The following is a 10,330-nucleotide window of genomic DNA, read 5'->3' as shown; positions in this document are numbered from 1 at the left end:
TGGGGGGCCAGGACTGTTTTCTCAGCAGCTGTCATGCCAGGGATGCTGTTCCAGAAGGTGTCATGTCATGACTGTTGTCTCAGCAGGTGTGTCATGCCAGGGCCACTGTCACAGGAGGTGTTGTGCCAGGGCTTTTGTTGCAGGAGAGAACAGGACTCCTCCTGGTGCTCTGGCTACACTACTCCTCAGGTCACCATCCACCACTCTCAGGGAGCAAGAACAGTGTAAGTTAGGTGCACTTCACTCCCTCAAAATATCCAAATGCTTTAACCCAGACACCAAGGGAAGGCGGGCGCCCTGCAGGAACTCAGCTGGGTTTCCAATCCTGCTCAAGTGTGGCTCCAGTAATTATTTAAATAGTTTTCAGGAAGAACTACAAGGTATAATATAATCCCTCTTCTCCTCATACCTTAGTTGCATTCTTGAGATTATACTGATGAGTTTCTGGATTCTCTCTCCAGATTCTTCTATCCACATATTTTATTGAATGAATGTGCAAGAATATTACTTATCAATAATTCATTTAATTATTAATAATTAATTCATTGATAATCCATAATTTGTAAAAACAGTCTTGTTTACATTGGAACTGAAGGCAGAAAATTAGAACAACTTTGCCATAATCAATTCCTGCAGGTGCAGCTTTTTACATGACCACCAGGGGGCGGAGCCATCAGTTGTATTCCTTCAATGACTGGAAAGGTACCAGTGGGAGGTGCTGGGCTGGAAAGCCAGCTGAAGCTCCTCCTTAAGCAGAATTCTTTGGCCTTCTTGATTAATATTTCTCCTCCTGTGGCTGCAGAAGGGAGGAGGTAGAGATTCAGGAAAAAGTTATACCCACAGATCATGGATTCACAATCCATTCACTGCCTTGGCTCTTCCATGTGTGAGAGGGATAAGCTGAGGCCTTTCTGGTTTTAGAAGGGGAAGAATCCATGCTGGCTAGAGAGCACCATTTCTACTTAGCCCAAAGCATCCCTGTCTCTCATCCACTTCCTGTGGGTTCTGCAGGAGTTTTCCTCAGCAGGCCCAAGGCTGTTGGGGGACAACTGGGGTCAGTGACCTTGGACCTGCACAATTGATTACACAAGGAAGTAAGCTGCTATCATGATTTTGGGCTGTGTCAATCGCTTCTCATTGAACCTATTTGAGACTTGATCGCTGTTTTATACCAACGTAACCCCTGGCAGTGTCCTGGTTTTAAGAAAGGTATTTAAGGTTGGAATTTGAAATAAACTAGGCTACAGTCTTAAGCTCACTGCCTTAGGCTATAGTCTTAAGCTCGCCTTAAGCTGGAGTTTTGGGCTGCTGACTTGGGCTGTAGTCTTCCAGACCCCATCTTTTTTGTCTTCTTCTTTTCCCAGTCTTCACCCCCAAGGTCAGGAATCCCGGTTTGCTGCTGGCTGGCTCCAACAAGTGGCACCTGAACAGGGACCCTGTTAGCCTGGGCCGATGGTAGAAGACCCCCGCAGTGGAGAGTGACGCGTCATAAGAGACTGTGAGAGTGGGTGAGTGTATAGTTGGGAGTAAAAAATAATGGGACAAATAGCTGAAGGCTTTATGTGCAGGCCCTTAGACCAACACTCCAAGCCTGCGGAACGCGGAAAGGGCAGGGGCAGCTTGAAGGCTTCCTACAGTTTATTGAGGGAGTGTGCCCATGGTTTCCAGAGGAGAAACCTAGCAAAGGGTAAGGAAAGGAAAAGATTGTTTAGATCTTCGACATGAGAATGCCAAACTTAATCTTGAATTAAAGAACCTTTTTGAGGAGAAACCCGAGGCTGGGGCATATGCCGCAGCCTAAGAGAATTTAAATGAGATTTTAAAAAGGGAACAACAGCCAGTAGATACTGAGCATAAGAATTCAGATTTGAGGGCCGGGAGTTTGGCCTAGTGGTTAAAGAGCTTGCCTAGCATGCATGAAGACCCGGGTTCGATTCCTCGGTACCACATACATAGAAAAAAGCCAGAAGTGGTGCTGAGGCTCAAGTGGTAGAGCTCTAGCCTTGAGAAAGTCCAAAGACAGTGCTCAGGCCCTGAGCTCAAGCCCAGGACTGGCAAAAAAAAAAAAAAAAAAAAAAGTTAAAGAATTCAGATTTGGATAATAAGGAGGAAATTTATGATGAGCCATCGGAGTATCGGCTGGCTATGGTGGAGGGAATGCTTATCTTTACCCCCCACCCCTGCCGCCTCCAGTTATTGTAGCCTCACGACCCCCCCCCCCAGAAAAAAAGCTTGAGCAATTTTATGAAACTGTTTTGGAGAGTAGCCTGGCAGGTCCAGAATGCTATTGAGATAAAGGATTACTTTTTCTTTTTATTCCCTTTCACCCATTGGATAAGCACTAGTTTGCCTTTATCACCCCTCCTATTAACAACCTTTTTTGGGAAAGATGCCCAGGTGAAAAGCAAAGGCCTCCGGAGGTAAGTAGATGCTGGTTGATCTGTATTTCTTTTTTTTTTTTTTTCTTTTTTCTAGAAAGTGCACTGAGGGCCTAAAACAGAGAGGAAAAGCTGGACGCAGCAATCTCTCTAAGGTCTGGATGGTCAAGGGACGCCTTGACCCCCTTCTGGGTTTCTTGTCGGTAACAGGGCATGTCTAAATCTAAATTCATGTTTTTGTGTTAAATGTATCCAATTGAGTCCAGTTGTCTTGTTATGAGCCAATGTCTGGTTTTGTTTGAGAACAGGCAGGTAGAATGGCCTTGGCCAGCTGGCTGCCAGAGAATGGAAGTCTCCATGGGAGAGGCGCCCCCTGAGGGTTTTCAGGGCCCCAGGTGTCTTCCTCACTCTGATGGCATGCCAGGCATGCCATCAAAATTTGGGGGTACTTAAAGGTCTCTGCTTCTGTCTTGTTTTGTGAGGTGTTTTTTGTGTTGTCTGGTTTTGTCTTTGAAATTGCTACCAGTCCTAAATATGGATCCTTGTGGTTTGTGTGTGATCTGTTTGAATATTTCTGGGGAATAAAAGATTTGGCCCCACCTGGGATCAGTCTCAGGCTTACGCCCCTCCAAACCAAAGAATGCTGTCTGCCCAGGTCTGACAGTAATTGTTGACATCCCCCCAGGCCATGTGTTATCTCTGATATCCAGAGGCAGCCCCAGGAGTCATTTGAAGGAAAACTTGGAAGCTGAACTAGCTGATAGTACTAACCATGATTCAATCCACTCCTTACAGGCCTTACAAGTTGATTTTGGGACGTGGTCATCAACTGAATTCCAGTAAGGAGCTACTGGATTCATCATTCCTAGGTGGAGACAGCGTGTGAGGATGTGGACTTTCAGATCCCCAGAAAAATGGACTTTGACATCATACAAACTTGTCTTTAGTTTTGTTTCGGCTTCATAGACAAGTTATTGGACTTGAACAGATACCACTACTTCACGGTGAAGTAACACAGACCGCCAAGGAGTTGTTTGAACAGTTCCAGCACTATGTTCCCTCCTTGAACAACTCAAAAGGCTTGCTGATGACCTTTATTGGTCCAGGGATGTTGCTCTGACCCACCTAAGACAGGGCCTTCAGCTTGATAGTTCCCTATGACTCCTAAGGCAGAGTCAACGATCCACCCTACCTAAGACAGGAGGGTTTGCTTCTTTTAAAATAAAGACGGGAGAGATATTGGGGGTCAACTGTGGGGTCAGTGACCTTGGACCTGCACAATTGATTACACAAGGAAGTAAGCTGTTATCATGATTTTGGGCTGTGTCAATCGCTTCTCATTGAACCTATTTGAGACTTGATCGCTGTTTTATACCAATGTAACCCCTGGCAGTGTCCTGGTTTTAAGAAAGGTATTTAAGGTTGGAACTTGAAATAAACTAGGCTACAGTCTTAAGCTCACTGCCTTAGGCTATAGTCTTAAGCTCGCCTTAAGCTGGAGTTTTGGGCTGCTGACTTGGGCTGTAGTCTTCCAGACCCCATCTTTTTTGTCTTCTTCTTTTCCCAGTCTTCACCCCCAAGGTCAGGAATCCCGGTTTGCTGCCGGCTGGCTCAGGCACATGGCCTATTGTCACCAGTTGCAATAAGGAGCACAGTCGGTCAGTGGGAGACACTTTCTCCCAGGATATGTTTTCTCTCTTTCTGCTCCCACTGGCTGGCACTGAACCTGGGTCTGTGGAGCTGATAAACTGTGGAGGATGCATCAACTCTTGGGGCAAGTGGCATCCTGCATCTTCTTAGATTACCTACCCCAGCAAAACTCCAGAATGAGCAAATCTCATCTGTGGGAGGACACAGTGACTCTGAGAGGGCACAGAAGTGTGCCAGAAAGGAAGAAGAATCTGTATCCTAGACAAGTCAGCAAGAATTTGCTGGGCTATCCGATGGACTCCTTCTGTTTCTGGGCTGCAGAGCCAGAGAAGGGACCAAACAAGACCTACATCCATTACCTACTGGGATGGAATTCATCTGTGTAGAATAAGGTGTACCATGTTTGTGCAGTGGGGTATGACAGGAGGAAGAGGGGAGGGTAAAAAAAAGTCCAGCCCTCTGCGGCCAGTGTTATGGATACACCAGTACTACTTGAGATTTCATTTCCATGGTTCCTAATAGGCAAATTAAGATAACCTCTGTGGGGCTGGGATTGTAGCCTAATGGTACAGTGCTTTCCTAGCATGCACAAAGTCCTGGGTTCAATTCTTCAGTACCATATACACAGAAAAGGCCGGAAGAGGGGCTGTGGCTCAAGTGGCAGCATACTATCCTTGACCAAAAGTACTCAAGGACAGTGCCCAGGCTCTGAGTTTAAGTCCTGAGACTGGCCAAAAAAAATAGGGCAGGGAGTATGGCCTAGTGGTAGGTACAGTGCTTGTCTAGCATGTGCAATGACTTGAGTTCGATTCTTCAATACCACATACACAGAAAGACCCAGAAATGGTGCTGTGGCTCAAGGGGTAGAGCCCTAGCCTGGAAAAAGCCCAAGGACAGTGTTCAGGCCCCTGAGTTCAAGCCCCAGGACTGGCAAAATAAATAATAAAATAAGGGCCAGGAGTCTAGCCTAGTGGTAGAGTGCTTGCCTAGCATGCACAAAGACCTAGGTTCAATTCCTCAGTGCCACATACATAGAAAAAAAAAAAAACGGGGCCGGGAGTTTGGCCTAGTGGTTAAAGTGCTTGCCTAGCATGCACGAAGACCCGGGTTTGATTCCTCGGTACCACATACATAGAAAAAAAGCTGGAAGTGGTGCTGAGGCTCAAGTGGTAGAGCTCTAGCCTTGAGAAAGTCCAAGGACAGTGCTCAGGCCCGGAGCTCAAGCCCAAGACTGGCCAAAAGAAAAAACCAAAAACATATGGAACAAATACATAATTAAAAAGAGACTTTAAAAAAAAAAAGCCGGCAATGGTGCTGTGGCTCAAATAGTAGAGCTCTAGCCTTGAGAAGCCCAAGGACAGTGCATAGACCCAGAGTTCAAGCCCCAGACTAGAAAAAAAAAAGTAAATAAAATAATCCGTGTGTGTGTGTGTGTGTGTGTGTGTGTGTGTGTGTGTGTGTGTGTGTAAGAGAGAGAGAGGGAGAGAGAGTTCTGAGGTTTAAACTCAGGGCCCAGACACTGTCCTGAACTTGTTTGCTCAAGATTAGCACTCTTCTACTTGAGCCACAGCTCCACTTCTGTATCTGAGCAATTAACTGCAGATAAAGAGTCTCATAGATTTCCCTGTCCAGGCTGGCTTCAAATCACAATCTTCAGATCTCACCTCCTGAGTAACTAGCATTATAGGTGTGAGCCACCACTGCCTGGCCAAGATGACCTTTTAATGCGAGTTGAATAACCATGCCTGCTAAATAAGCACATCCAATTTAGGCCACATGACGTAACAGTAATTATTTGAGTCACTCCACACCTTAGACAATTCATATATATATATATATATATATATACACATATACACACACATATAAAATTTAAAACAATATGCCTGTGGTGTATATGCATAATAAAATGCCAGTTGTTATTAAAACATGGATATAGTCATATTCAAATAGGACTATGCACTTTGATATGTGAAACATAAACATAATGTACAGACCAAAAGCTTATAAAAATAAAAACAGGTACTCGCTTCGGCAACACATATACTAAAATTGGAACGATACAGAAGATTAGTATGGAACCTGTGCAGGGATGACACGCAAATTCGTGACGCGAATAAATAAATAAAAATAAAAACCGTCAAAGGATAATTATATTGGGATTTACATTAGTTTACTATAGCTGGAGTGGTAACTCCTGCTCTGATGTTTCCAACACAGGTAGACATTTGAGCTTTTCCCATCACTGTATTGTACGTAATATTTAAGGTGCAAGACAGAAGGTGCATCCACTAAGGCCCTCTCTTCCTGGCCCTTACCTTTTCAGGGGAGATGACCTCCCGGAAGAGAGCCACCCAGCAGTTCCCTGATCAGGAGGCAGGGCTCATGAGAGGCCTTCTGGTAGGCACTGTAGTTGCTGCTTCATGACTGGGAAATCCTGGACCTATGAGTCTCCAGGATGGCCAGGTACACTAGACCCCTGAGGTCCTGCACTCAGTCATAAGCTTGACTCTGTTAGAATTTTCTAATGGCGAGGATTTCACTTGGACAAGCCAGACTTTCTCAGTCACCCTTGAGGTTTTCAGGCTTCTAGATCCTCTGGAAAAGGAGGGAATTCATCCCCCTTCATAGTGAATCACACAGCTCCCTGCGCCCCTGCAGCTTAACCATACTTCTTTCTGGCAGGTGAGTCAACAGAGGGAGGGTGGTTATGATGGCATGTGCTAGGTGTGTGGTACCCTAATGATGACTCCTCCCATATCCTCCCTCCAGAGACACTGCACCTCCAGGCCCTGCACTCAGCCAGGCAAAGGCACAAGGCTACTTGGGAATCTTATTTCCTCACCAGAACCAGAGGCTGTGTCCCTCCTAGAGTAGGTAAAGATATCATGAGTGTGACCACAGAACTAGCACTTCCGGCTTCTGATGCGAGTCTGATGAGTCTAGCCCAGAGCCAGGCCAAGCTGAAAGCTCAGGTAGGTCACTGACCACAATTAGTCTTCCTCACCTGCAGCCAAGCAGCTTCTGAGGCGGTGACAAATAGCTGTGCCTGTCCAAATGCCAGAGGAAGCATTCCTCAGCAGTATCTCAGCTCAAGCTCCCAGGAAAGGAGGAAAACAAACACTGCTCCAATGGAAACAAAAGAGTTGTTGCATGCTTTCTGGGTGTCTCATGACATCTCAATTATTTTGAACACAATACATCTGAATTGTTTTTAACCTTACAGAGCCCCTTTGCTTTGCAAAAAATGTTAACTTGGGGGTGTTGAAGATTAAAACCAGAGATCGCCAACAGAACTGACTGTAAATTTCTTCTGTTTTATGTGGATAAACCATTAGCCTTTTATTCAAGGAGTCACATTTATAGTACACTGTGTGCTGCTTATTTATGCTTTGTTTCTCAGAGTAGCCTCAGGTGTTTTTTTCAGACAGTTTCACTGTGGTTTTAGCCAGTAGCAGAGGAGCACTCAGTTCTGATTTCCCAAGTAGCCATGCTGCAGCAGATCACACCAGAGCAGCTCAAGAGAACACCATCGTGAGGTCAACAGCAAGAGATTCTGTCTGTAGGATCCTTGGGCCAACGTCACTCAATGTCTAAACAAACAGATCTCTTCAGGTCAGAGGGTGAGAAAGCCCCCATTTGTTCCCTTTGCTTCACTTTTCTTCCTTCTTCTATGCTACAAACATTTCCTCTGGAAACCTGTCCATAGCCTCAGGGTAAAAAGATGTGTTCCACCTTGTCTATGTGCTGGAATGAAGCTTTCCATGCCTCCAGTACCAACGAGAACTGCACTGGAACACTGTCTTGATCTATGCTCTTTTTGGCACTGAAACACTTTAGTTTTAAAAATACCCATTTCTTTCTGAAGTATAGTCTACTTTTAATAGTCACGTAGACATGGAAATTGGTCACTGTCTTCTACTACTACTTTCTTCAACTTCAAATTTAACCATGAATGGCAGCTGCCAACTTCAAGTCTGGGAGGCAATCAAGGATAATAGATTGAGGTGGAACACATGCCACCTGTCTGTCAGAAGCCACTCTGAGCATCAACTACTCATCTTGCAGGGGTAAAGAAAAGCCACAAGTCCAGATTCATATGTGCAATCTTTCCTTTTTCTTTTTGTCAGTCGTGGGACTTGAACTCTGAGCCTGGGCGCTGTCCCTGAGCTCTTCAGCTCAAGGCTACCACCCTACCTCTTGAGCCACAGCACCACTTCCAATTTTCTGGTGGTTCACTGGAGGTAAGAGTCTCACAGACTTCCATGCCCGGGCTACCTTTGAACTGAAATCTTCAGATCTCAACCTCCTGAGTACCTAGGATTACAGGTGTGAGCCATCACAATCTTTCTATTTTCAGTTTGAATAATTGGCTTAACATTTCTTCATCAGGTCACCACTTTGATTCCTCCCTTTACTGACTAACACAGCATGACAGGGAGTAGAAGAACCACCCAGGAACTCAAGACTGGCTGATCCAGCTCTGCTACCAGGAACTCAAGACTGGCTGATCCAGCTCTGCCACCAGGAACTCAAGACTGGCTGATCCAGCTCTGACGCTAACCCACACTTCCCCTAAGCAAGGAACTCAGTGTTCTGGACCTCAGCTGCCTTGTCTGAAAAGTTTAGTGTAAAATCCCTTTCAATCCTAAATTAGTATTGTATATGACTTATTTTTCCTGATGGTTAATTCACGCAAGAATAACAAGGCACACAACAGATGGCCAAAAATACTAAAAACTAGATCATTGTGCCACAACAGGCTCTATGATGTAGCCAAGACAGGTCCTTGGTATGGTAAACCACTTATTTAATACAACCACAAGAATACAAAAGATTTCTTGGGCCAACTATCCTGAGTGATTCCTACTTACCAATGGGGAAATGAAATGATCCCATGCCTCACTGCTGAGGAAGGGAACAGCTCCACAGGACACGGAGCTTTATTGGCTCTTTTTTGTATTGTTGTTGTTGTTGTAAAGGTGATGTACAAGCTGGGCTTGGTGGCTCACGCCTATAATCCTAGCTACTCAGGAGGCTGAGATCTGAGGATCTTGGCCCAAAGCTCTCAAAGCCAGCCCTGCACTAAAGTCCAAAGTCCATGAGATTCTTATCTCCAATTAACCACCAGAAAACCAGAAGTGGGGCTGTGGCTCAAAGAGTAGGGAGGAAGCCTTGAGCTAAAGAGCTCAGACCCACAACTGACCCCCCCCCCAAAAAAAAGTGATATACAGGGGTTACAGCTTCTCTTGGTTCCTGGTTGGGTTATCTGTACCTAACTCCAGGGTTTAAGAGGAACCTTTGATTTGCAACAGAGCTGATTAACAGGCTGTCTCAAGGGACGGTGCTCCTTGGCAGTTCACACACAACCCAGCAAGGGTTTCCCAAAGGCTAGCTCCTGGTCAGGACCCAGCTGTCTCTAGAGTGTATGGCTTGTCGGGCATAGCGTTGCACCATGTTTTTCAGAGAAAACAAGGTAAAAACATCAGACAGAAAATAATGGAAGAAGGGTAAATAAAAGGCCTTTTCCATAGTAAAATCTAAAACAGGCACATTTCTGAGTAAAGTGTCACATTCTCATGGTTATTAATCGTGTGGCTAACGTAAAATGAAGGCCTAAGAACAATAAAAAGCGAGTCCAGAGGCTGGGGCTTCTTTGCGGGGTTCCAGGTAAGACTGTGTGGCTCTGCCTGACATCAGGAAAGGGTCTTTGGCACCTTATCCCTCAGTGCCCTTGTGAGTCAGTACAAACAACATTGCCTTTTTATTTTGCTGTTAGCACCTGCCAGAAAGTATCTAGGATTATTTTGAGAATGAATCATTTTTGGCCCCCAGACAAGCTATAAACTATCTGTTCAGTTCTTTCTCCCCTTGAGGTTCTTTGTTTTGTTTTTTTTTTTACTGTGCCCTCATGTTAGGTCATCAGGGTTTACTCTGTTCTTTCCAGCATCCATCAGCAAGGCGCCTCCCTGATCAACCAACATGAAGTATCTTCCCTGCACCATGGCATATGACCCTACTTTCTTTCTCTGCCTAACAACCCACACTATCAAATATAGATCCTGTTTCTTTTCTTTTCTTATTGTATGCCTTCTTTAGAAGACAAGATACAAGTTCAGGTACAACTTATATGAACTTTTTTTTTTTTTCCCAGCCCTGGGGCTGTCTGTGAGATCTTCAGCTCATGGCTACTGCCCTACCCCTGGAGCCACAGTGCCACTTCTGGTTTTCTAGTGATTAATTGGAGATGAGAGTCTCATAGACTTCAGTGGCCAGGCTGGCTTGAATCTTGATCCTCAGAT

General features: G+C 45.2%; 1 non-coding gene across 1 annotated transcript; it reads left to right on the top strand.

Annotated features, from left to right (window-relative positions):
• Window positions 1-6,050: 6,050 nt before the first annotated feature.
• LOC150058659 (U6 spliceosomal RNA) lies at window positions 6,051-6,155 on the top strand. The gene has a single exon (XR_016536949.1). It is a non-coding gene; the product is annotated as a U6 spliceosomal RNA (small nuclear RNA).
• The last annotated feature ends 4,175 nt before the right edge of the window (window positions 6,156-10,330 follow it).

The sequence above is a fragment of the Megascapheus bottae genome, chromosome 10, assembly GCF_031878675.1.
Source record: "Megascapheus bottae isolate mThoBot1 chromosome 10, mThoBot2.hap1, whole genome shotgun sequence".
NCBI classification, from domain to species: Eukaryota; Metazoa; Chordata; class Mammalia; order Rodentia; family Geomyidae; genus Megascapheus; species Megascapheus bottae.
The sequence above is the reverse complement of the archived record's forward strand: the minus strand, read 5'-3'. Positions and strand labels throughout refer to the sequence as shown.